Source organism: Dromiciops gliroides, chromosome 3, assembly GCF_019393635.1.
Source record: "Dromiciops gliroides isolate mDroGli1 chromosome 3, mDroGli1.pri, whole genome shotgun sequence".
NCBI lineage: Eukaryota > Metazoa > Chordata > Mammalia > Microbiotheria > Microbiotheriidae > Dromiciops > Dromiciops gliroides.
Window position 1 is genome coordinate 334,606,242 of NC_057863.1, and position 26,760 is coordinate 334,633,001.

At 42.8% G+C, this 26,760-nt stretch overlaps 1 protein-coding gene across 6 annotated transcripts in view; it reads right to left on the reverse strand.

Annotated features, from left to right (window-relative positions):
- The window catches only part of SEMA5B (semaphorin 5B), a 198,173-nt gene that overhangs the window by 73,888 nt on the left and 97,525 nt on the right, over positions 1-26,760 (reverse strand). For 3 of the 6 annotated variants that reach the window (XM_043996520.1, XM_043996514.1, XM_043996515.1), the window contains exon 2: positions 3,314-3,408. The exons of 1 other annotated variant lie outside the window; for it this stretch is intronic. The gene's annotated coding sequence lies outside the window, so the exon portion shown is untranslated. Of the gene's footprint in view, positions 1-3,313; positions 3,409-14,284; positions 14,445-26,760 lie in introns of all 6 variants that reach the window. 2 more of the 6 variants (XM_043996518.1, XM_043996517.1) reach the window with 1 other exon arrangement.

Below are 26,760 nucleotides of genomic sequence, written 5' to 3' on the forward strand. Positions count from 1 at the left end.
GCACATGGGAAGCACTATATAAATGTCAACTATTACTATTATCAATGCCCTTTTAAAATGTGGTGCCAAAAGTGAGTATGGTACTCCAATGAAGATCTGAGTAGGGCAGAATATAGTCACTACCACCTCCTTCCAGCAATATGGAAAACACTTTGCAAATCATAGTATTATAAAAATGCCAGTTATTATTATCAAATCTAAAAATAGACTTGAAAAAGAGACAAAGTAAATAGTCTAAATTGAGGGGGAAGGTAGATTCGAGACTTAAGCCAAGGCTGGCTTCACCTGAGAGTGTGGCATGGTAGAGAACTGGACCAAGAATCATAGGCGCATAAATTTAGACCCAAGATCATCAGACCCAACCACCTCATTTTACAGATGAGAAAACTAAGGCTTTGAATAGTTGTGTTGTTCAAAGTCACTCAAGTTCTAAGTGGCAGAGCTGAGATTTGAACCCAGGTCCTCAGGAAGACCTAGGCTTGAATCCTCCTTTGAACACAAGAAACCATTTAACCTCTCTGAGCCTCATCTTCATCTATAAAATGGACATAATAATCCCTGCAGTACTTGTTTCTTACAGGGTTTTGGGGGGGCTCAAATGAGCTAATGTAGGTCAAATGCTTCATAAAACTTAGAAGCACCATATAAATGTCAGTTAGAATAATAATGATGGTGATGTTGCATTAAGAGTATCTACTATGGGGGCAGCTAAGTGGCACAGTAGATAAAGCACTGGCCCTGGATTCAGGAGAACCTGAGTTCAAATCTGGCCTTGACACTTACTAGCTGTGTGACCCTGAGCAAGTCACTTAACTCTCATTGCCCCCACAAAAAAAAAAAAAAAAGTAACCACAATATTTTTTAATGTGCTTTCGGAATGCTGGCATTAGAATTCTTAACCTTAAGCTAATGGTGACCAGGGCCAGGACTAAGGGTAGGCAATTTAGGCATCTGACTTAATGCCTCCAAAATCCATTCTCCCTATCACAAAGTCTTGTCCCAGACAAGACTCAAAGTCCTTGATAGACAGTAGCATAGAGGGGGTGCCATTTTCAAACCTCACCTAGAGCCACCATGTCTAATCCTGTCTCTGGTGATGACTTGGGTGGAAGTGGAGGGAAAAGTGGGGCTGGGGAAGAAGCAGGCATAGTGAGGAAAAGAAAGGTCATCAGAGTTTGGGCATCCAGAAAGGATTATGTCAGCTGACTGGAGGAAGGTCAGTTAGGGAAGCCTTGGTAACAGGAGGATTCTCTCCAGAGAGCAAAAGGGAGATTGGTAAAGAACATGTCACGAGACTGGTTTAAATCAGCGTTTAAAACAGCATCCTTTGCTCTATAGGGGATGTGGTTCCTTTAACTGAGTCTGGTTCCATCTGAGCTAGCACCAGGCAGCTCAAGAGAGAAATGCAATATTCAAATGAACGCCAGCAACTTCCAGGCTTGCCAGGGAAAGGAGAGAGGGGAATGGGGGGGGGGGTGGCGGGAAGGGGAGGGAGAGGGGGGTGGCATTGGGGAGCCAGGCTTTCGCTCTCTTCCCCTGGGGCATTTCTTCCCCAGGTAGGTGTGAGAGGGGGAGACTGGGAGAAGCCTGAAGCTTGGCAGAATGGGAATGCAGCTGTGCCGAAGGAAGCAGCCCCAAGGCACTTTGACATCCAGCCAAGTTGGGAAGGGTTTGGACTCTGCTGTAAGATAAGCAGAGTAAGGTAGAAAGGAAGTCCAAGTATACAGAAGATTAGGGTCAGATGAGCTGATAAGGAAGAAAATTAGTGATTAGTCAGACTTCGTCTATTTTAAAAGTTGCTGCGAAGCATCATCTATAAATACAGATGTTGTTTTAAAGGCTGTTTTAGGTGCAGCTGTTTTAATAAAAGGCTGTGTTTTTGTTTGTTTTTAAAGGAGGAAAAACATACTGATGTTTAACTCCAATAGTCTTCTTGGGCTAAATAACCTACTTGGAGAACAATCATAATTAAATCACTGTGTGCAGATGGTAGAGAGGAGATAAGCTCTTTGAGGGCAGGGACTGTGTTCTGTTTTGTTTTTGTATCCTCTCACTTAACACGGTAGTAGGCACACAGTAGGTGCTTGTTGATGGGTGATCCGCTCCTCCATCTTCCCTGACACCCTAATGCTGCTGCCATATGGAACACCGAGATATCAATATCAAGGGACTCAGAGTGTCCAAGTAGTTTGTACAATGTCACCAACAGAAGACTTCTACAGAAGGAATAGCATGAAATACATATTTGAGAACACTTATGACCAGATACTCAGGTGGGCTGGTCATAGATGGCAAAAGAGAAGCAACAAATGGGCAGTGGGAATCTTACTCTGGCAGACTGTTAAACTGAAGCAGAGAAAGGTCTCCCAAGGACTCCAGCATTCTGAGTGGATGCCCTATAGAGGATTTATGGAAGGACATGGATGAGAATCTCACAGGTTGAGAAAGCTTTCAAGGAGGCATGGTGATTTGCACCAGTGAAATCCAATGAGGTTTCTGTACCCCCAAAAAAATCCAAGGTAAGACTTAGATCTTCCCCTTTGGACTGCCCGTGGCCCTAACAGAGGTACCAATGTGCTCACTTGCCTATAGTGTATGTAAACTCGGTTTTTCGATGTGTAAATAAACCACTTTTTAAAAGGTTGGATCTAGAACACTTAAATTAGGAAGTGACAGCAAATATCACAAAGTTGCTAGGCAGAAATACAGGGGATCCACCCCCTTTGGGGCTCAGATGGCTGAGGAGAGGGAGGGAAGCTTCCCCTTGAAATCCATGCAGTACAACTGAAACTCAGAAATAGCAACAAATATCTGTGGAGCACCTACTATGTGCAGAGCACTGGGCCAAGCAGCAGAGAAGATATAAAGATTAAAAGATAATAATAACAATGGTCATACAGAGCTTTAAGGCTTGCCCAGCACTTTACATATTCATTAAAAACAATACTAATATAAGACAAAATGGAACAGAGCAAGAAAAGTCAGGTCCTCTAGTGCCCTGGAGACAGAAGATGAACCTAAGGTATAAAACACTGAGACAATTATAAATGCCTGATCATCTCTGAGCAGCCAAGCTGGCTTGAGGAATGAGACTGTGTACCTATAACTTACTTATCTCTCAATAGCTTGTCATCTCAAATCTGCTCATATTACAGTAAGATTATTATTATTATTTTTGCAGTCATTCATTGGGTATGTGTTGTGCTCAAAAGCCACTTGAGGGTATTGGGACCAGAGGAAGGCGAGTGACAAAGGCGGCAGTCTTTGGAGGAGAAAGCCCTTGGTTTTCTTGGATGGTAGCAGCAACATTTACCAATGGTGAATGCCAACGAGCCTTCTGTTTGGATGTGCTTTGGCCTGTTTCGTCACAACCTCCATGGGTCCTTGGTGGGGAGAGAGAGCAGTACCCTAAAAGAAGACAGGAGAGAGGGAGGGAGCAGATCAAACAAGGTGAATTGAAGCTAATATTCAGATCACAAAGCAAAGGGAAGCCGCTGTGTATTTCGTGTAAATATAGTCAATGCTCACTTATCCATAGAATGGGGAGCATTGCTACTGCATTAGTATGCTGAGTGGAGAGAGTCCCGTAGTCATTTATGGGCACTAGTATATGTCACACACTTGATATAGCCCCCGGCCCAGCTGCTCACGCAATAAAATAGAGTCAGGACTTCTGACAAAAAACCGCGAAAACTCAATAACATTGGCCCTCAGGCCAGGGCCACAACTCCGTTTGTGGATGGTATTTACAGGAATAAATGGGTACAGAGAGAGAGGGGAAGCCTTCACCTACTTCCCATGGCTTTGACACCAGCGTTCCTCCTGTCAATGTAACTCAAACCCTGTTAATAGTTGCCCAAGGATGATTTTTAACTTGGGAAATACAAAGGGAAACTTCTCCTGCCTCTTTTTCCCTTGGACTAATACTGAGGACTGGGGAGGATGGGTGGTTTGGGTTGTTGGCAGAAGATGGGGATGGAAGGTGAGAGTGTAGAAAATACCGGAAAAGGCTAGAGCAGGAGGGCTTGGGAGATGAGGGTTTGGAGGTCTGGGAGGCCAAAGCAACCGAGGGACCAGAAGAAAGGGAATGGGGAGCTAGGGAGTGAGGGACTGGAAGACTCATGCACGAGCGAAAGCTTGCCATTGGCCCTTTGGAGTGCTGTGCTGGGGACCCAGAAAGACTCTGGGAATAGGGGGAGGGAGGCAGCAATTCCTGCTATTTTGGGAAAGCCTCAGTGACAAGTAAAGCAAAACATTTTCTAAAAATCATCAGGCCACAGAATTTCTGTTTGCATGTTCTCATGCTGCTGCCTGCCTGATTCTTGGTGGGGGTGGGGGTGGGGGTGGGGGTGGGGAGGGGGAGCACATCCTGATTGCTTTTAGAGCTTGGATATGGGGCCATGGTGCTGGTATTTGCAGCTGCTTCTCTCTCTCTCCCTCTCTCTCTCTTTCTCTCTCTGTATGTATGTGTGTGTGTGTTTGTGCATATGTGAGAATGCTGTCTATGGAAACCATATGATGCTGGTTCCACAGTGCAGATAGAAGGAGACAGAGAAGGGAAGTTGAAGACTGTGGGAGCAGATGAAATCTCCAAAAGAAAGAATAGAGAAAAGAAGAGCTGAGAGCTGAGCTTTGGGGAATAATCAAATGGGGGGAGGAGGGTGTGTGGAATGGGAAGTTTCTTGTCTACTGGGGTGCTAAAAGATAAGTTAAACATGAATAGAGCACCAGCCCCAGAGTCAGGAGGACCTGAGTTCAAATCCAGTCTCAGACACTTGATACTAGCTGTGTGACCCTGGGCAAGTCACTTAACCCCAATTGCCTCACCAAAAAACAAACAAACAAAAAATAAGTTAAACAGAAGACTGAGGATATCAGAGCTGAGGGCAATTCCAAAGTACCTTCTCTCCCAGAGATACCACCTGGGGATGGCACCCAAGCTGTGGTCCAAAGCAACTATCCCGCTGCCTTCCTTCATTTATAACTAGACCATGGATTATGAAGGACTTGCCAGTTTCTTTAATTAATTAAACCTCCTTAATTTTTAATTAAAAACCATCAGAGGGCACAAGATGCTAGGAGAGAGGTTCCAGTGGATAAGTGGCTCTCTCCTTCCCTGGAGCAATAGCAGGAAAATGCTTTGCCATAAATATTTTGATGTAACCAGGAGAATTGGAAGGGAGCAGCATGGAACACTAAAGAAGAGGAGCTTGGAGAGAAATTGGGTCAGCGACTATCCCACTCACTGAGGAGCAGGGCCCCCAATCCTCTGAGGGTTGGGCAACCAGTTCCTCTAGGCATCTCCAACTCTAACCCTTCCTCTGAGCTTGTTCCAGAGTGGCATTTCCAACTACCTTACAAAACCTAAATTCAATATGTCCCAAAGGGGACCCGTTATCTTTCCCCCCTAATCCTATGCCTCCTTCTGACTTGACTATTTCTGTGAGTGGCATCACCATTCACCGGGTCTCTCCTGCTTCGAAACCTTGGTGTTTGTTATCTCTGACTCTTTTCCATTCCAACCCCTTATTTCCAATCAGTTACAAAGCCCTGTCAATACCATCTCAGCAGCATCCACCTCCTCCTATCTAGCCTGCTACCAGTACCCTAGTACAGGTCTTCCTTACTACTGACCTATTGCAATTAGGTCTTTTCACCTTCACTCTCTCCCTCTAATCCAGCCTTCAGAACATAGCCAGGATAACCTTCCTGAAGCACTGACCTGATCATGCCTCTCCACTGCTCAAAAAATCTTCCAAGATCCCCTATTGCCTATTGAGTAAAATTTTAGTTCTTTTGGTTTTTGGTTTATTTGTTGTTTTGTTTTGTTTTTGAGGGGCAATGAGGATTAAGTGACTTGCCCAGGGTCATACAGCTAGTATGTGTCAAGAGACTGGATTTGAACTCAGGTCCTCCTGAATCCAGGGCTAGTGCTTTATCCACTGTGCCACCTAGCTGCTCCAAATTTTGATTCTTTTGCCTGAGGCCCTTTACAATGTGGTGACAACCCGACCCCCTTTCCCAGATTTTCCTCATTAGCATTACCATCCTATAGGAGGTCTTTTCCTGGCAACCCCCCCCCCCCAGCCCTTTCAGATACTCTTCCATATACTGTGTATACATCTTCATACCCACTTATTTATATTTTGTCTCTGGCATTTGAATGTGGGCTTCTTGAGGGCAGAGACTGTGTTTTTGCTTTTATTTGTATTCCCAGAGTTTAACACAATGCCTGATATATAGTAAGCTTTTTTTGTGGGGCAATGAGGGTTAAGTGACTTGCCCAGGGTCACACTGCTAGTAAGTGTCAAGTGTCTAAGGCCAAATTTGAACTCAGGTCCTCCTGAATCCAGGGCCAGTGCTTTATCTACTATGCCACCATAGTAAGCTTTTAATACATATATATGGATGGATGGACTAGTTTTATTTTACCCCAAATGGACAATTCTGAAACACACATCTCACTTTCCAGCCTCACTTCCTTTGCTTTTTCCTGGCTCTTCACCTATTGAATCTCTATCCTTCCTTAAACCTGAACTCATATGCCTTCCATGATATCCCCTCGTGGTAATGATCTTCCCTCTCAGACCTGGAAATGCATTTTATTTCATAACCCTCTAAATCACTTATTCTTGTATATTACTCTGATGTGTGTGTATTTCCTTCCTAGACTAGAAACTCCATGAAGACAGACAAGTCTTTTTTAAACCTTGTATTCCTCCTAGCATCTAGCCAGGTGCTCAACATGCCCCAGGAGCTTAAGTGTTTTCTGAACAGAATTATGGATTCTTCTTTTGTCTGATTCCATGCACTCAGCAAGCAACCTTCTGATCTTAATTTGATTTCCCAAGGAAGCTTCCCTATTGGGAAGAGCTCTTTCTCACTCTAAATTATTAATTGACTTTCTGGTACACATCATAGAATCAGAAAATTTTAGCATTAGAAAAGGCCTTGGAGAACACCTAGTCTGACCCAAATGCTTTGCAGGAGAGGAAACTGAGGCCCACAGAAACAAACAGACTTGCCCAAGGTCATTCAAGGAATAACCGACCTGGGACATCTATCATTCTGCTGCTCTGTACTATTTCCTAGCAAGTCTGGAAGCTTGGGTTATGGCACAATTTGAGAGATTAGGGCATCTGGAGGGTCTGGGGTAAGAGGCAGGAAGCAAGGAGTGTCTTGGGACACTCAGGCACAAGTGATATCTTGCCATTCATGACTCTTGTGGTCAGTGTCAGGGATCAGGAAGGAGTGTTAGGGAGATTCTGAGGGGTGGAAAGGAAGAAAGGAGGAAGCAGTTTTTGCTGACTCCTGCTATTTTGGGAAACTCTCAGTGACGTGTGAGTTTGCCCTGCTTTGTGAGCCAGCTATTCTCAGGGCCTCTCCCACCTCCTACCCCAGCTCTAGCCCATGCCCAACACCTTCAGGGCCAAAGGACAAACTTGGACCATACAGAGAGACCCAAGACCCCTGAGAGCTCGCCTGAGCATCACCTCTCTCCTTGGCTACCAGAGCACACACAGCCCAGTGTGGGTATAGCAGGGGCTACAGCTGGGCCTAGTTATCTGACCAAGGTGGATGGGAGGATGGCCTCGGGCAGAGAAGGAAGCAATTGAGGGGATGAGTTTCAAGTGCATTTGGAGGAGGCTGCATAGCTCTGTGTGGGACTGTTTGTAAGAGGCCCTCAGGGGGCCCCCTTCCATCTACTCACCCCTACCCCCACCCTCCTCACTTCCATTCAAAGGCTCTACTTGGCCCAGTGCCTGGAGAAAGAGGGAGGGGGAAAGAAAGAAGGGAAAGAAAAGAAGAGGAAATAGGAAAGAAATTCAGAGCTGGAAAGAATATATCCAATTTGGGGTTCGGTGGGGGAGGAAAGGGAAAAAGGGGAGGGAGAAGGCTGACCTTATGGAAGGGAGGGGGAATTCCCCCATCCTTTCCCTGGCTCAGCTCCCTTATGCCCCTCCTCGCCCCTGCTCGTAAATGTAGGGTATTCTCGGTGTACGCCGCCAGGCAGCCCAGCTGTGTGTATTCCTCTGAGCAGGATGTGAAGGCATCTCCCGGGCTGTACACTATTTGCCCACTTGGGGGGCCAACCTCAGCCAAACCCAGCACAAAGATAAGATTGAGATGCAGATTCTCTTCCATTCCACTGAATAGAACAGATTGGATACGGATTTTCCTCTTTTCTTCCTATTTAGACCATCTGGGAGTTTGGTGCCTGTGAGAAGGGAGGCTAAGAGGACCGGTTTGGCAGGGACAGATTAGCCATAGACCTTCCCAGCACTTTCCTGCTCCACCAGCGGGACCCCAAGGTAGCAGCACAGACCGAGCCAATGCCTTCTCACTGAGGGAGAGTTATCTCCTTTCCTTCAGAGGGACAGGATTGCTCTAAACCTGGCTCACCAAAGGCAGGACCTCTATCTGTAGACTTACCTGGGTCACCTGCTACAAGAATCTCCAGCCCTCCCTCCCTCAATGTTAGGCAGTCCTTTCTGCTCAAAGGGGTCTCAGACAACCTCCAGTCCAATCAATCTTTTGGGACAGGTGAGGAAAAGGAGGCCACAGATGGACAATCAGGTGGCTTGCTCACCCCCAAAAAGTTTTTTTCATCACTAACACTTGAAATCCTCAAGGAAGATGGATGAACGACAGCTGACTGTAGAATCATAGAGTATAAGGTGGTAAAGGACCCTAGAGAGAGCATGGTGTGTTGGACAGGTTAGGTAATTCAAGAGTCAGAAGCTGTATCATGTGGTGCATACAACATTTGCTCTAAAGTCAGAAAACCAGAATCAAAGAAGAAGCAGTATGGTTTAGTGGAAAGAACACTACTTGATTTGAAGTCAGAGAACCTGGGTTCGGATCTCAGCTCTGCCACTTGCCACCTGAGAGATCTGGGACAAGTCACTTAAACCTCGCTGTCTCTCAGTTTCTATCTTTGGAAATTAGAGGGTTGGACTAGATGGTATCCATGGTCCCTTCCAGCTCTCAATCTATGATTCTACCTCTGACACTTACTACTCTGGCAAGTCCAACATCCCATGATCTGCATTGGTAGAAGGAGTTTCCTGCTAGGAGTTTGCTAGTAGCAATAAAATCATAGCTCTGGGACCACTCTCCCCACCCCTTAACCTTGATACATGTAAGTTATTTCAGTCTCTCTATGCTAGTACCATTCCCTCTGAGCTTATCTCCAATTTATCCTGTAATATATTTGTATTTATATGGTTGTTTGCATGTTGTCTCCCCTATTGGATTGTAAGCACCTTGAGGGGAGGGACCTGTTTTTGCCTTTCTTTGTAATGGATCAGGAAGACCTGAGTTCAAATCTGACCTCAGACACTTATTAGCTGTATGAACCCAGGAAAGTCACTTAACCCTATTTCCTTGTTTTTTCATCAGTAAAATGAACTGGAGAAGAAAAGTGGCAGACCATTCCAGACCTTTGCCAAGAAACCCCCAAATGGATGGAGTCATGAAGAGTCAGACACGACTGAAACAACTAAACAACAACATATCTCAAGTGCTTAGCACAGTACTGGCACATATTTTTATTTTTTAGTTATTTTTCAGTCATTGCCCGATTCTTCGTGACCCTTATTGGGAGGGGTTTCTTGGCAAAGACACTGGACTGGTTTGCCATTTCCCTCGCCAGCTCATTTTACAGATGAAGAAACAGAAGCAAATGGGGTTAAATGACTTGCCCAGGGTCCACACAGGCTATTAAATGTCGAGAGCCAGATTTGAACACAGGTCTTCCTGACTCCAGGACAAGCATTCTATCCACTGAGCCACCTAGCCACCTCAATAATGCTCACTGTCTGGATTTAATTTTAGGCGCTCAATTCCCTGACTGGTGGGTTGTAGAAAGAATGTTGGAGAACACCAGGGCTATTTAATCCAGCATGTACCTGAAACAGGAATCCTCTCTATAACACACAAGACAGGTTGTCATCTAGCCTTTGCTTGAAAAGCTCCCGTGATGAAACATTCCCTCCCTCTCCCTTCCTCCCTCCCTCCCTCCCTCCCTCCCTCCCTCTCTCGAAAGGCAGCCTATTGCACTTTGGAATAGTTTGGTTAGGAAGTGTTTCTGTGTCTCGAGACCACATCTGTCTTTCCACAGCTTTCATCCACTGCTCCTTGTGTGCCCTCTGGGACTAGGCAGAACACATCTAATTCACTCTTCCATGTAACTACCCATTAAATATTTGAAGACAGCTAACATGTTACTTACAAAGCCTTTTCTTCTCCAGGCAGAACAGCCCCAGCCTGCTCAAGTACTGAGAAGCCTGGAGAGAGCATCCAAAGGAGTGGGGCCAGGATGATAAAAAATATGAAGAAATTGGGGGTGTTACACTAAGTTTTTTTGCTACTATAGCTCACAGTTGATCTATATCGGGCTCCTAGTCCACTAAAATCTCAATCCCCCAAAACAAGCATTACAGTCATACCTCCCCCATTTTGTACTTACAAAGTCAATTTTTTGAACCCCCAAATTATCAAAAATTATCACTATATTATCACTTGTAAATTTCATCTTAAAGCACCACCACCTCAGTTTGCTGAGATTTCTTGGATCCTAATTGTCCATCCAGTGCAATACATTAGCAATTCCTTCTCCCTTGTCCTCCTCAAATTTAATAAACATTAGGAGCATTGCTAAATATGTTAAGTATTTAGATAAATAGGTTAAATAAGGCAGCTAGGTAGCACAGTGGATAGAGCCGATTGGCCCGGAATCAGGAAAGATCCTGAATTAGATCTGGCCTCACAGACACTTACTAGCTGGATTGCTGGCCTAGGTCACTTTAATCTTATTTGACTCAAGTTTACTTTGTCGTGCTCATCTATTAAAATAGCAACAATTATATTGTTGTGAGGGGAAAAAATGTGATAACATTTGTAAAGTGCTTTGCAAACCCTAAGCCATTATGTAAATGCTAGCTATCATCACCACCTTCCTCCCCCTCTTCCTCTTAAAAAGTACAGAGCTCAAACACAGATCCCTAAGGTTGTTCACAAGAACCCTTCTAGCCAAACTCACATAGAACCATAGAGATTTATTCTTTGGATCATAGCATCAACTCTTCTTCTCAAACCCATCTATACATTCATCTGTCTCAAGTCTCACCATTTGTCCATAAGAATAGAGTGAGAGACCTTGTCAAAGGCTTTGCTAGGATGAGATAAATTATATCTGTAGCATTTCCCTATTCTACCAACCCATTTATCCTGCCAAAGAAGGTTGACGCTGTTAATTACCCCTTCTTGAAGAAGCCTTGCTGACTCTTTGTGATCATAATGTCTTTTCCCAGATTTTCAAAACTTATACTTTTAATAATACACTCTGGTATTTTTCTAGAATCTGAAGCCAAACTCATTGGCCTGGAGATGACAAGTTTCTCTTCTCCCGTTTTGTTTTGTTTCGTTGAAAATCAGGACAATAATCGTCCTTTTCAAGCCTTGCAGCGCTTACTTTATCCTCCACCATTTAAAAATGATCATTGGTAATGATTGAGCAACCACTTTTAACTGCTCTTTTATCAACCAGTATCCAGTTAGTCTGAGACTAGTGCCTTGAACTCATCAAGGACCGCTAGGGCCTCTCTTACAATCTACCTACTTATCTTAGGTTTTTATTCCCAATCAGATGTTTTTGTTTTGTCCTTTCCATTCTTCTTGGCAAAGAAAAGAAACAGAATTGTCTCAACCTCTCCCAGTTATCTGTTATCATTCCATCTTTCTAAGCAATGCTCCTATCACTTCCTGGATCCTCTATTTTCCTCCCACTATATCTGCCTTTTCATTCCCTTGCTTTCCATCAGTTAATAAATCAATATTAAGCACCTACTATGTGCCAGGTACTGTACAAAGTTCTAGGGATACAAAAAGAGGCAAAAGACAATCCTTGCCATAAAGGAGCTTACAATCTAAAATTATCCTTAGGTTTCTTTACTAGGCTCAGCTCATTCAAAGTTTCATTGCTCCTGCCTGATGTTCTTCCCATAGGGTTATGCCACATCAGAAGACATGGGTTTGAAACTTAATAAATGTTTTACTGTTTTAATGACTCTAAACACTTATTAGCTGTGGCCATAGCCAATTCCTTTGGCTCCTATGAGACATCTCCACTCCATATGGACTATTTTTGCTCGACCTGTGGTAGTCTTCTAAGCTTGTATTGGTCTGATCATCCACAGTTGGGACACACTTTACATTGACCCCAACATCGTAATGTCATTTTGGTCCTCTTTGAGTTCAAAGGATAACAACTAATGATCGAGCCTCAGTTTCCTCATCCATCATATGAGGATAATAACACTCTGTTGACTTCCAAAGAACGTAATGAAAACAAGTATTTTTTGTTTGTTTGTTTTGTTTTTGTTTTTTTTTAGTGAGGCAATTGGGGTTAAGTGACTTGCCCAGGGTCACACAGCTAGTGTTAAGTGTCTGAGGCTGGATTTGAACTCAGGTACTCCTGACTCCAAGGCCAGTGCTCTATCCACTGCGCCATCTAGCTGCCCCGAAAACAAGTATTTTTAAACCATAAAGAGCTCTGGAAATGTGAATTATCTGTAAAATGGGAGCAATATTTGTGTTAGGGACTTTGTAGAGTTGTTGTGAGCCAAGCATTTTAAGTGTTATATAAATGAGCTTTTATCTCTTCCAACAGCTTCATCTTATAAGCAAGGAAATGGAAGCACAGAGAGATTGTGACTTCACCAAGGTAACATTAGGCAACGGGAAGTAGAAAACAAGAACCCAGGTCTCCTAAGCTGAGGACATCTAGTTCAGTGTTTTTGCAAGTGGGCCACTTTGTTCCTTATACAATGGCCACTATTCACAAAATAGAGAGAACAATTTCCTGATGTGGTTTGTGGTTGGTAGAATCTTTATGTAATGAGGAGACTGGCCAATGAGAACTCTGTACTCGGATCATTCACGTTCAATGAGACTGCCTTTGGAAGAGCCTAATGACATGAAATGTCGGGGGAGGTCATTCCCACTTCAGTATTCTATGACTTCTCTGTCTACTTACTGCAATGTGACCAAAAAAAAAAAAGCCTTTAGGATGGATACCCAGTCGGAAATGGGTGTGCATACAAAAAGCAAACTTTCTCTTTCCTGGTAGTGATTGAGGTAAGGACTTCTGAAAGCCTTTGGCTGAAGTTACATATACATTACAAGTTCAGAGAATCACATCATCCCTCTTTTCAGATAGAGGAGACTCAGATTATATAAATGTAATATTACCTAACATTTTTATACATGTTAAAGTTTGCAAAGCACATGTATTTTCTCATTTTTTCCCTCCAAACAGCCCTCAGGTAGATGCTGTTATTATCCCTGTTTTACAGATGAGGAAACTGGGGCTGATAGAAGTTAATTGACTTTCTCATGGCCATACAACTACCTAATAAACATCTGATTCAGAATTTGAGCTCCGGTCCTCCAGGCTCCAAATCCAGCTTTCTATTCACTATACAACCCAAGTGCCAAAAAACATATGGAAACCAGGCTAGATCTCCCTTCCCATTATAGTTCTATTTTCTAACTCTTCCAGTATTCTCACTGGGTGAAAACCATTGGTATAGAGTAAAACCATTGGTATAGAGCCCTAATCATTCAGAACTGAAGATAATTTAGTGTGGGCAGTGCTGACTTTTGTCTTTAACAAGGGGTTGGATAAACAATTTAACTGTGTAAATAAGATGGTAGAGGGAATGTTTATCCAACTTTAAAAAAAACCAACTATACTGTTTCTCAGCTATCTCCTAGTTGCATTATATGCTTAAACATCCTTTTCCTTCCCCTACAGCCAGGGCTGTGCTGATAAATGTTTAACAACCAGCTCTCCAGGAAATGAAAATGTAAGCATGACACACTTTTAAGTTTAATCCGCATTATTAACATTTTCTTTATCACTTTTTAAGTCTTTCTAATCATCAAAATAAGTTATCAAACTCTGATTTGTAGCATTTGCTGATTTGCAAGGTGTAAATGTTCACACCGAAAATTTAAGTTAGATGGAGGTACATGCTAGATCCTGCACACCACTGCTTACAGTTCACCCAGCTCTCTCTCTCCCAAAATTTAAATTTTAAAAACTCTAGAAATCTCACCTCTTCCATAAAGGCTTTAGAGATTAATCAGAGAAATCCAGATGGCTTCCCTTAACGCTCCAAGAGGGACATGATATTGTGACTACTTTTCCCTTAGGAAAATTTACCCTTTCCTATCCCCAGCTATCCCCCTCTCCTGACCCCCAGTCAAATGTACTTACCCCTGACCTGTGAATGAAGCAAACACCTCACTGTCCATTCATGTCTTGGCTTAATGACCCAGAGAGCAAACTACCCAAGAATAAGTTGGGCAGCTGGAAAAGAAGTAAAGCCACAGTGTATCCAGGTGCAGCAGGGGCAAGGATGGACCAGAATCACTGTCTGTGGGAACAACATATTCAGTGATTTCATATATCAATAGTAAGTGGGAGAGATACAGATTAGATAGGAGGAAAGACTTACTATATAGATCCTATGACCATATATAAAGGTACCCTCACATATTAATAACTCATATTTCTATAGCACTGTACAATTTATAAGACACTTGTCACAATCAATGTGTGAAGTAGATAGTAAAAGTTTATTATCCCTGGGGCAGCTAGGTGGCGCAGTGGATAGAGCACCAGCCCTGGATTCAGGAGGACCTGAGTTCAAATCCAACCTCAGACACTTGACACTTGCTAGCTGTGTGACCCTGGGCAAGTCACTTGACCCTTATTGCCCCACCCAAAAAAAAAAAAAAAAGGTTTATTATCCCAATTTTAAAGGCGAGGAAGCTGGGGGCCAGAAAAATTAAGCAAATCACATAGGGTCAAACAGCAGTAAGTATCAAAGCCAAGACTTGGACCCAGGGCTCTTAACTCCCAACATTCTAAGAGTATTCTTTCCATGACATCATGAGGCTTCTCATGCCTATCTGTTTGCTTACTCATACACATGCTATACTGTTGTTCATCCTTCATTTTCAGAGGATCAGTGACATCATGGGTGATGTCTTGACTTGTGCATGAATTGGATTTAAGTGAGGCAGAGCTGCACAGTGTTGTCAACCTCAGTGTCTCTTCCTTAATCATTGAAGTCCAGTGGCAAGACAAAAGTCAAGATGACTGTTGGTGACCTGGGATGCAGTGGGTGACCTTGGTGTCTTAGATGTCTGATCAAGCTTTCAGCGCTCCACAGAAACCCGCTTCAGCTGCCTTTGTGGCTATTGGAACAAGTTGTTTTCATCTGCTCATTCCACTGGGGGAAGTCTTTGCATGCTTGCTGAGACATGCTGAGGGGTTTGAAGCCGGTCAGTTACCCACAACCTGGTTTAGCCTATCTACTGAGGTTTTGCCAGTGTGGATGCTGAGCAGGGTACAGCTTCTTGGAGTCACAGGAGAGAAATTTATGAAGATGGACAGCAAAGGTGGATGAGCAGTCCTAAAAAATGGCTTGGCAAGCCTTCGCATCAGAGATCAGTCCTTCCTGAACACCCCAGACATCCCATATAAACATACTGTGGGATCCACAGCATCACTAGCTTCTGAGAAGTTACCTTCTCTAGATAAGGAATATCATTAGCTGGTTGATTCTGTCCAGTAAATCACCTCCCCCCCAAAAAACCAAAAAACCCTGGCTCAAGAAGGTAAAAGACATAAGATCTTAGCATAGATATAGAGCTGGAAAAGAAACTTTGAGTAAAAAAAAAAAAATGAATGCCTGTACATGTAAATACGTAAATGTGAAGGAATGGATTCAGAAGACCTGGGTTCAAATCCTGACTCTGTCAATTACTACCTGTGTGACCTAGATAAAGTCCCTGCACTTTGTCTGAGCCTCTGTTTCATCTCTAATGTGAGAAGGTTGAACTAGATGATCCAGAGATGTCCCATCCTTTGATCCTCTTGGGCAGTGGTTTTCAAACTTACTGGTCTCAGAACCTATTTATACTTCAAAATTATTGACGATTCTTTTATACTCCTAAAAATATTGATGACTCCCTTTCCACTCTTAAAAAATTATTGAGGGCCCCTAAGAGATGTTATGTGGGGTTATATCTATTGATATTTACAATATCAGAAATGAAAAATGAGACATTTAAAACATACTTATTCATTCAAAAATTGTGGTAATGAACCTGTTACATCTTGTTAACATAAATCATATATTTCCTATGAAAAAAGAAATATATTTTCCAAAAACCCCCCCAAAAAGTGAGAAGAGTGGCAGTTTTACATATTTTTACATATATTTACAAATCTGTTTAATGTCTGGCTTAATAGAAAACAGCTGGATTCTCAGATCTGCTTTTGCATTTGATCTGTTGCAATGTGCTGTTTGGGTTGAAATGTCTGGAGACAATCCAGCCTTAGCAAGACATATAGTCGGAAGGGGGAGGAGTATTTTAATAGGGGAATGACATCTTAGTATTATGATGAAAATGGTTTTGACTTCCCAGACTCCTTGAAAAGGTCTAGAGACCCCCTAGGGGTCCACGTCCACCCTCTGAGAACTGCTGTTCTTTGGATATTTTTGGGTGGCTTTGTGTGTGAAGAGAAAAGTGGGAGGAGATGGAGACAGTGAGAAGGGCAATCTTTGGATCTTTAGGTAAAGAGGGACTCTTATGAATTAAATTCCTCATTATGGCAAGGTCATTCAAATACTCTGATCCAAAGCATCTGCCGGCCTCCTCTGTTTTTTTTTTTTTCTTCTCTCTTCTCCAAACCTGCAGAATCAGTCACTCTAATCAGAAAAGGAGGCAGGGAACTAAGCAACCTCCCACAATGGGGCCCCAATTGTTTGCCTTTATTGCTTTCTCTTAAGTAAAACCAAATAGATGAACATTTCCGTTTGCCCCAAAGGTCAATTAAAGTGTGATTATTTGTTTTACAAAATTATTTACCATTAGATTCCTTTAAATTGCATACTCCCCGATGCTTTAAAATTACATTCATCCTTCTTTTCTGGAATTGGTGGAGGTTCCTCATGACAAGTTCATGGAGCTATTCTACAGTACAGTATCCAAATAAAGTAAGAAGGGAGGGTGGGGCAGCTTGGTGCAATGGGAGAGTGCTGCTGTTGTTGTATGTCTTTCCTTCTCGAAGAGGACCTTGACCTTGGGGTGATGTCATGACTTGCAGTGAATTGGATTGAAGTGAGGGAGGGCTGTGCAAAGTCACCAACCTCACTCTCTCCTCCAGAGCCGTCTGGGTCCAGTGGCAAGATATACATCAGGATGACTGAAGATGGCCCTGAACGTTTGAGGCAATTGGGGTTAAGTGACTTGCCCAGGGTCACACAGCTGATAAGTGTCTGAGGTGAGATTAGAACTCAAATCCTCTTGACTGCAGGGCCAGCGACTTATCCACTGCCCCACTGTACTACCTAGCTACCCTGGAAGAGTGCTAGATTTGTACTCAAAGGACCTGAGGTCAAATCCTCTCTCTGGACCTTAGTATCTGTTGTGACTTTGGGCAAGTCCTTTAACTTCCCTAAGTCTCAGTTTTCTCATCTGTAAAATAAATGGTTAAATGGCCTCCAAGCTCCCTTTCAGCTCTAGACCAGTGATTCTGTGATCGTGGCATGATCCTTGTCAACAGCCAGGATGAAATTAGTGACATTTTCTACAAACCTTTGGGCAGCAATCAGCATGCTCACCCATGAGATGACCCCTCATACTCAAAGGTATGTAAGATGCTTAGAGGCAGTGTGGCATAATCAAACAGTAGATCTGGAATTAGGACTCTGGTGATATCTGTGTGCCCCTGGTTATATTACTTCATTTCTCTGCTGCTCAGTTTCCTCATCAGGAAAATGAAGGACTAGATGAGGGAGGCAATGTGTCAGAGAAGAACAGGCCTTGATTCTGGAGGCTGGAGGACTTGGATTCAAATCCCACTTCTGAGGCTTATTACCTGGATGACCCTGGGCAAGTCACTAACCTCCCCAGGCCTCAGTTTCCACATCTATAAAGATCTCAAAAGGCCCTTATAGTTTTAGGCCGAGGCCTTAATGATTAAGTTATATCAGATTCTGTGTATATCCTCTGACTCCTTCTATACTAAAATCATTATACTCTATATTTGTCAGCGAAAAGAAGCCTGGTATAGTGGATAGAGAGCTGGCCTCAAAGCTAGGAAGACCTGGGTTCAAGTCTTGTGTCTGTTGCCAACTGGCTGTGTGGTCTTTGACAAGTTACTTGACTTCTCGATATTCTAGGGAACTTTCTAAGCCTATAAGTTACTAAGGAGGTACTGACGTATATTAGTAAAAGGAGTTTTGTATTAAAAAAAAAAATTACAGGCCCAGGGACACATTGGGAAATATAGCTGGCATTGAGATATAGATTATATTATTTATGCATATATATATATAATGTGTGCGAATGTATACATATAAATATATACATACACCTGTGCATATGTATATATGTGTACGTAATATTGTTTTATACACAGATCATATATATATACATATATAAATATATGTATCAATTTCTGGATCAAAGACCTAGATAAATGTTTACTGACTGACCAATGAGCTAGCAGGAACTTCAGTGGCCAGACAGTCCTCATTTATGGATCAGGAAATTGAAGCCCATAGAGGTCACCTAATTTGTCCAAGGTCATTCAGAAGTAGTTCCCAGGGTTTGAACTCAGATCCCCCGACTCCAAGTCTAGTATTCCAAGTTCAGTATTTATTAAGTCCCTACTGCATACAAGGCACTGTGCTAGATTGTGTTTATAAAGCTTGAGAGCCTTCCAGCTGTATGGTGGCTAGATAAATTTTCTACGCTGTAATTTCTTATATCTTTTGTGTCATCTATGAATTTATGTTTATTCCTATAAATAAATGATCCTTGCTTAAAACACAGGATGGCTGAGTTCCAGTAGAGGAAAAAAAATGGGCTTTCTGCTAGGAAAATATTAGGAGAAATATGGTGGCAGCTGCTAGAAAGGAGAGTGGAGAGTTTACAGGATGATGGCTAGGGGTGTAGGATGGGCCCCAATCTTGAGACACAATCATACAAGTTAATCTGTGAGGTCAGGCTCCAGGACTCCTGGGAAGCCAGGTAACAGGAAGGCTTGCCAAACCATGGGACCAAGTGGAGTCTCAGTGAGTGAGGCCAAGTTCTTGTACCCATCTCAGAAGGCAGAGCTTGCCTGATACTGGAAAATGAGGCTAAGCTGGAGAGGAGATGCCACAGGAGAAGTGTACAGGTGTTTATTCAAAAGTCAAGAGAATGGGGCAGCAGTGAGTGGATAAAGCACCAGTTCTGGATTCAGAAGGACCTCAGTTTAAATCCTACCTCAGACACTTAACATTTACTAGTCGCGTGACCCTGGGCAAGTCGCTTAACCCCAGTTGCCCCGTAAAAACAAAACAAAATAAAACAAACAAAAACCTACCCAAAAGTCAAGAGAAGAAACTTACAGAAATCGATTATCTCCCTCCGGAGGAGGGGAAGGATGATTCATAGTATAATAGGATTTAGAATTTGAAGGGACATTGAAAATCGGCTAGTTCAACCCTTTCATTTTTCACATGAAGAAACTGAGGCTTCTTCTAAAGTCACTCAGATGGTAAACAACAGTCAATAACCAGATCTTCCCGTTCAGGATCTAGGGCTTGTGCTACCACACATCATGCTGTCTCTCTGCAGTCATTTCCCAATCCTTCCCAACAGAGCCATCTGAGTCAGCTTTACCCATAAGCAGAGTAGGTGGCTGCCTACTGTGATTTCAGAGGCTTTTGGGAAAGTCTCTTTTACACTCTTCTGTCCCACTCCCCCAGGCTTAAAATTTCTTTAACAGGTAACAAAAGCCCTTCATTCAGCAATTAGAGATAAAGTTTTTAAATGCAAGACCCCCAGGAAGAGGTATGGTAGTTATTCAAAATCCACACTGAGATATAAATGATTGCTATCATATCCTATGGAGTTAGCAAAAATTGTGAAAATTTCAGATAGATTAGAGTGGCTGAGAGGCAACTAGGTGGTGCAGTGGATAGACTGCAGGGCCTGGAGTCAGGAAGACTGATCTTCCTGAATTCAAACCAGGCCTCAGACACTTCCTAATTGTGTGACCCTGGTCAAGTCATTTAACCCTGTTTATAAAATGGGCTGAAGAAGGAAATGCCAAACCACTCCAGTATCTTGACCAAGAAAATCCCAAATGAAGTCATGAAGAATCAGACACAACTGAAAAATGAATAAACAACAACAACAAGGGTGGCTGACCCCACAGTTTACAAGGAGAACCTAGGTGGGACTTAGAAATGAAGTGGCTTATCTAAGGTCTCTAAGTCAATGCACAAAAATGATTACGTATGGAATCATGAGCTTCCCGTCTATAGCTGGTTCTCTTTAAAAGTATATATTTAGGGGCAGCTAGGTGGCACAGTGGATAGAGCACCGGCCCTGGAGTCAGATGGACCTGAGTTCAAATCTGACCTCAGACACTTGACACTTACTAGTTGTGTAACCCTGAGCAAGTCACTTAACCCCAATTGCCTCACCAAAAAAAAAAAAAAAGTATATATTCAATTTGAGTAGTAACATCACTGGTCTATTTGTCACCCTTTCTGTATTTTCCCTTCCTTCCTTCCTTCCTTCCTTCCTTCCTTCCTTCCTTCCTTCCTTCCTTCCTTCCTTCCTTCCTTCCTTCCTTCCTTCCTTCCTTCCTTCCTTCCTTCCTTCCTTTTCTTCTTTTTCTTTTCCCCCTCCTTCCCTCTCACCTTCCTCCCTCTCTTTATTCCTCCCTCCCTCCCTTCCTTCCCTCTTTCCTTCCCCACCCCCCTCCCCACTCTCTGTCAGCTAATTTTTCCTGTGAGGCCTCTGGAATTTGCGGTGGAAACATCAGAAAGAAGTTGGCTTCCTCTGAGATGTAAGTAAATCTTACCCAAGAGGCCCCCTTTTAATAGCTATTATCCCACCCCAGGATATCCCAAGTCTAAGGAGACGGAAGAAGGTAAGGTAGGGGGTATAGGAGTAAACAACAGCCTAGAGGAGAATAAAAGGAAGGTGAAGGTGTTTGGACAGGTTTCTCCCTTCCTAGGGGAATAAAGAGGTGAGTCCATGAAAGGAGAGGAGATAAGGAGAAAGTTGGCTTGACTTCATTTACATTTCAATGAAGACTAATGTTAACTATTACTATTGGGCTTTTTTTAGGCTTCAGGTAACTTTGTAACTTTCTCCTTTTGTTGGTTATTTTAAACCTCTCAGTTTCCACAGTTTGTGAAAGTAAAAACCCTTAGAAAACTTTTTTTTTTTAAGGGAGGAGGGGGGCAAATGCTTGTTTCAGAGAGAGGTGAGGAGGAAAATGGAACACCCACATTGTGTTTCATCTTGTGGACCAGAGAAGAGCAGATCAACAGCAAAGTACAGGTCAGACCCTGGGCAGTTTCCCACCACCCCCTCCAACCTGGAATCCTCTGACGGTTGAATGATTTTCCTACCTAGGTGAATGGCCCACCCAACTTCACCTGTAAAACTGCCTCCTTTCCAGGCCCAACCCAAGTGCCATCTCCCCTCTTTGGCGGTACCTTTATCTGGAGCCCTCACACAGACTGTTCTTCTGTCTTCTTGTAAAAACAGGCAATAGGACACTGGGGATAGAAAACCAGCCTCAAAGCTTGGGTTTAAGTCCTGCCTGTAACACCTAATACTGGTTTGGTTTTTTTCTTTTTTGTTTTGTTTTGTTTTTTGGTGAGGCAATTGGGGTTAAGTGAGTTGTCCACGGTCACACAGCTAGTAAGTGTCAAGTGTCTGAGGTCGGATTTGAACTCAGGTCCTCCTGAATCCAGGGCCATTGCTCTATCCACTGCGACACCTAGCTGCCCCTGACACCTAATACTGTGTTGTTGTTTTTTTGGTTTTTTGTTTGTTTTTTGGGGGGGGGGCAATGAGGGTTAAGTGACTTGCCCAGAGCCACACAGCTAGTATGTGTCAAGTGTCTGAGGTCGGATTTGGACTCAGATCGTCCTGAATCCAGGGCTGGTGCTCTATCCACTGCGCCACCTAGCTGCCCCCACACCTAATACTGTTTTAGAGAAATCTGGGAAGACTTGCATGAACTGAAACAATCAATTAATCAACATTTATGAAGCACCTACTATGTGAAAGGTGGGTGACACCCTAGGCAAATTGTTTAACCTGGAAGCGCTTCCAAGCAGCTCTCCAAGTAGCAGGGAAGGTGCTGACTCGCTTTGGCAAAGGGAGCTTTCTCATCCAAGAATTCCCTATGCCAGAGAAATAATAGTTCCAGTCCAAATCTCTATCTCCTGTCTGTATCACTCTGTATCCACTAACGTCTTCCTCTAATGCGTCATTGTGGAAATGTCCCAAGGTTGATGAAGGTTATGTCAGAAGAGCACCGCATTTGCCAGGCTTACCAAGGTAGAAAGGCTTTATTTTTTAAATTTTACTTTAATTTGTTTTCAATGAACAAAAAAAATCTATTTTTTTTCCTTCCACTTTCCCCATTGGGGGAAAAAAAGATAAACAAAACCCTTACAACAAATATGCATAGTTAAGCCAAAAGAGAGAAAAATTCCCAAATTGGGCCAAAAAAAAAAATCTGTCTCATTTTGCATCCTGAGTCCATTATCTCTCTGTCAGAAGGCAAGCAGCATGCTTCCCTTGAAATTATGGTTGGCCACTGTGATGATGAGAGCTCTCAAGTCTTAAAGTTGTTTGTCTTGGCAGTATATAGGGTGCTGGACCTGGAGTCAAGAAGACCTGAGTTCATGACTCATTCTCAGAGACTCACTAGCTGAATGACCCTGGGCAAATCATATAACTTTGTCAGCATCAGTTTCCTAATTTGTAAAAATGGATATTATGTGAAGTTATGAGGATAAAATGAAATATTTATAAAGCACTTTGCAAACCTTAAAGTGCTATGTAGATGCTAACTATTATGATAATGTTGTTGAAATTGTTCTAATTCTGCTTCCTTCACATTGTATCATTAGATTGTAAACTCCCTGAGGATAATGACTGTCTTTTGCCTTTTTGTAGCCCCAGCACTCAGCACAGTGCATTGCACATAGTAGGTGCTTAATAAATGTTTATCGATTGATTGTATCAATTTATTCAAGTCTTCCCAGGTTTCTCTAAAAACTATCCCCTTTATCATTTCTTATAGCACAAGAGTATCCCATTAAATTCACATCCATAATTTATTCAGCCATTCCCCAGCTCTTGGGCACCTCCCCCCCCCCTTTTTTTGGGAAAGGCTTCTGATATTGGTCTGGTGATGGACTTTATCTTTCATCCAAGGACCCACTTAGCATCATTTTCCTTGCTCTATTTGGCCCTGAAGTTACAGGTACAATGGGTGGGTGTGACAAATCAGCAAATTTAGGCTTTGATGTCAATAAAGACTTCCTAAAAATTAGAACTGTCCAAAGTGGAATGGGATCCTCCGGGAGGTGCATGGGGGATAATGACCCTCACTTGGAAATCTTCAAGCAGAGACTGGATGCCCACTTATAGGGATGTCAGAAGTGGGGCAAAGGTTTGATTAAATGGCAGATGCATGTGTAATCTATATCAAATTGCTTACCTTCTCAAGGAAAGGAGAAGGGAGAGAGAGAGAAAATATGGAACTTACATTGTTTTTTAAATTAATATTTAAAATTTTGGTTAACATATAATTGAGAAAAAATAGAATAAAAATTAAATAATTAAAACCATTTTAGTTGGCAGTTTTAGTCCCTCTGAACTCTGAAATTCTTTAATTCAGTGAAGACCAGGCACAGAGAAGGAGCTTGTGTTCAATTAATTGAATGGAATCTAGGGCAGAGGCTAAACCATTAGGACAGAGGCTTGACAGATTGATGGGCAGACACACCTGAGACAGGTGGGTCACAGGGCACAGAGCATAAGCAGCAAAATCAGGAAGCTCAGGCCTGGAACACAGGAGTAGCAGAGGAATAGGACTAGGGGTGGGAGGCAACCTGGGCTTCAGCCAAGAAAGGAGCCACAGCCAAGAAAGGAGCCACAGCTAACGTCTGTGGGAGTGGCCTGGGGAGGAGTCTAGCTCTAGGAGGTCTGAGTGCATGTTCATGTGGAGAATATTATAGAATCTAAGTCCAATCCTGAGGGGATCCTGGAGACAACTGATGGAGAGGGAAAGAAGTAAGGCAGAAGCTGCTCCCTGTAAAGCCTCCACAGAGTCAATAAGAAAAGGCCCTCTAATCTAACCCATTTTACAGATGGAGAAACTGAGGTCCAGAGAGGTGAAGAGACTTGCTCAAGGTCATACCCTAAGTAATAAAGTGGGGATTCAATCTCTTACTCTAAATCCAACAATCTTTCTCATTTTTTTTCTCGTGCCAGGCAATTCACTAAGAGACTTAGATATCTGAGGTTTAATCAAATCCTCTCCCTAGCTCCCAAATTTTATTATTTTTCCCACTTTGTGTCTTTGGGAGCCCTTAGTGAGCCCCTCCCTCTGGCCATATCTAAGGATGGAATATAATGGATCCAAAAAAGGAGGCTTTACAAGACACTTCATCTACCTACATCTACAGTTGAAACCTCAGATTTCTTTTTCTTTCTTTTTTTTTTTTTTTTTTAGTGAGGCAATTGGGGTTAAGTCACTTGCCCAGGGTCACACAGCTAGTAAGTGTTAAGTGTCTGAGGTCAGATTTGAACTCAGGTACTCCTGATTCCAGGGCCGGTGCTCTATCCACTGCACCACCTAGCTGCCCCGAAACCTCAGATGTCTAAAAGCCTACTGAACATCCCATCTGCATGCCCTGCTCCAACTCAACAAGCCCCCAAGCAAACCCATCATTTTCCCCACGAGTTCATTTCTCCATTTCCCCTTTAGACCTGCAGCTCTCCATCAATCTTCCCTGTCATTCAAGCTCAAAACTTGGGAAATCTTCCTTCATTCCACCTTCTCTTCCTCTCTTATATTATCCCCAAACTGCCGCTTCCACATTCCTTATGTCTTTTTTATTTTTTTCTATTAGATCCTTATGGCCACTATCCTAATAATAACTAACAGTGTATATAGTGAAGAGAGAGCTAGAGTTAGTTAGGCAAACCTGGGTTCAAATCCCACCCCTGACACTTATAAGCCGAGTGGTCGTGGTTAACTTTTCTGAGCCTCAGTTGCTTCACCAGTACAATAAGGGGGTGGACCAGACAGCCTCTGAAGTTCTCTTCTTCTAAAGCTATGGTCCAATTACTGCTTAAAGTCTGTAAAGTGATTTACATGCATTATCTTATTTGTGTATTACATATCATCATATTATCTTTTTATTCATATTATCTAATTTGAAATAGCCCTGTGAGGCATATAGAGAAGGAAAGAATGAGGAAAGGAAGAAATCCTTTATTGAATGACTACTATGTGCCAGGCACTGGGCAGAGCACTTTACCAATACTGTTTGTAATTTCACTTTATAAAATCATTTGATCCTCACAACAATCCTAGAAGGTAGGTACTATTATTAACCCCATATCATAACTGAGGAAACTGAGGCAGATAGAATTCAAGTGACTTGCTTGGGGTCACACAGCTAATAAGGGTTGGAGGTTGTATTTGAACTCGGGTCTTGCTGACTCCCAGCCATCTGGTACAACCTATACTCCCCCAACTGTCCCCATTATAACACAGCCCACGAGTGGTCATCCAGTTTCCGTTTGAAGACTTCTATGGAGTGGGGAACCTATTGCTTCCTTTGGTAGATTGCTCTCTAATGGTTAGGAAATTTCTATTGATATCAACCCTAAATTTGCCCTTTTGTAATTGTTACCCATTGTTCCTGGTTCTACCCTTTGGGGCTCAATGGAACATGTCTGACCCCTCATCTGCACCATGATGATTTTGGAGATTCCTGGAACACCTCCTTCAAAAATCGTATTTGTCAGGAATGGACAGCTTCTGAAAGTTTCACCATTAGACATTCATTCCTTTGGGTTAAATTCCTCTTTTAAAATTCAGATAGCCCCCCTCCCCCCAGGAGGGTTAGTACATTAAGCCTTATTAGTCATTCATACTTTGGTGCCATTTACATACCTGGTACAATTTAGATACTTCAATCTGGACACTTTGCAATTTAATTTAATTACATTTGGTGCAATTTAAGATCTGGTGCAATTTAATTCAGATCCAGTGTGGAGAAATACTTGTAAATTGGTAAAATTTACATACTGAAGATCTACTTCATTTTGAGAAAGTGAGTTTTATTGAGGAGTGAGGTGGGGCTAACAGTGGAGCAAAGGCACTTTGGGGAGGCCAAATCTAGAGGGAGTAAGGGTACCCCAGGACAGGATGGAAAGAAAACAAATTTCCCCCATTTTGTAATTTTTTCCCAGGGTAATGATGGGTTTCTGTCCCTTCTTCCTCTTTCTGTACAGCACTCACTCCTCTTGCCAGCTGTTTACATCATGGGAAAGAACACTTCTGACTTGGGAGAGAGGATCTCATTATGCAGGTGATGTGGTCAAAGCCCATCCCTCCCAGCCCTTGAGTTCTGGAGAATTCTTCAATTGGAGCTACTGTTTCCACCCTCCACTCCACCTCGCTCAGAAGAAACACAAATAAATCCCCTCCAAGATCCAAACACATGTTTCTAAGAAGCCTGGAAATCCAAAATCAATAGGCCTCTCTGTCACTGAGTATAGGGCCTTGGACCCTGGGGATGTTTTCCTCAACATTTAAGTAGTTTAATTTGGATTATACTCCACAACTCT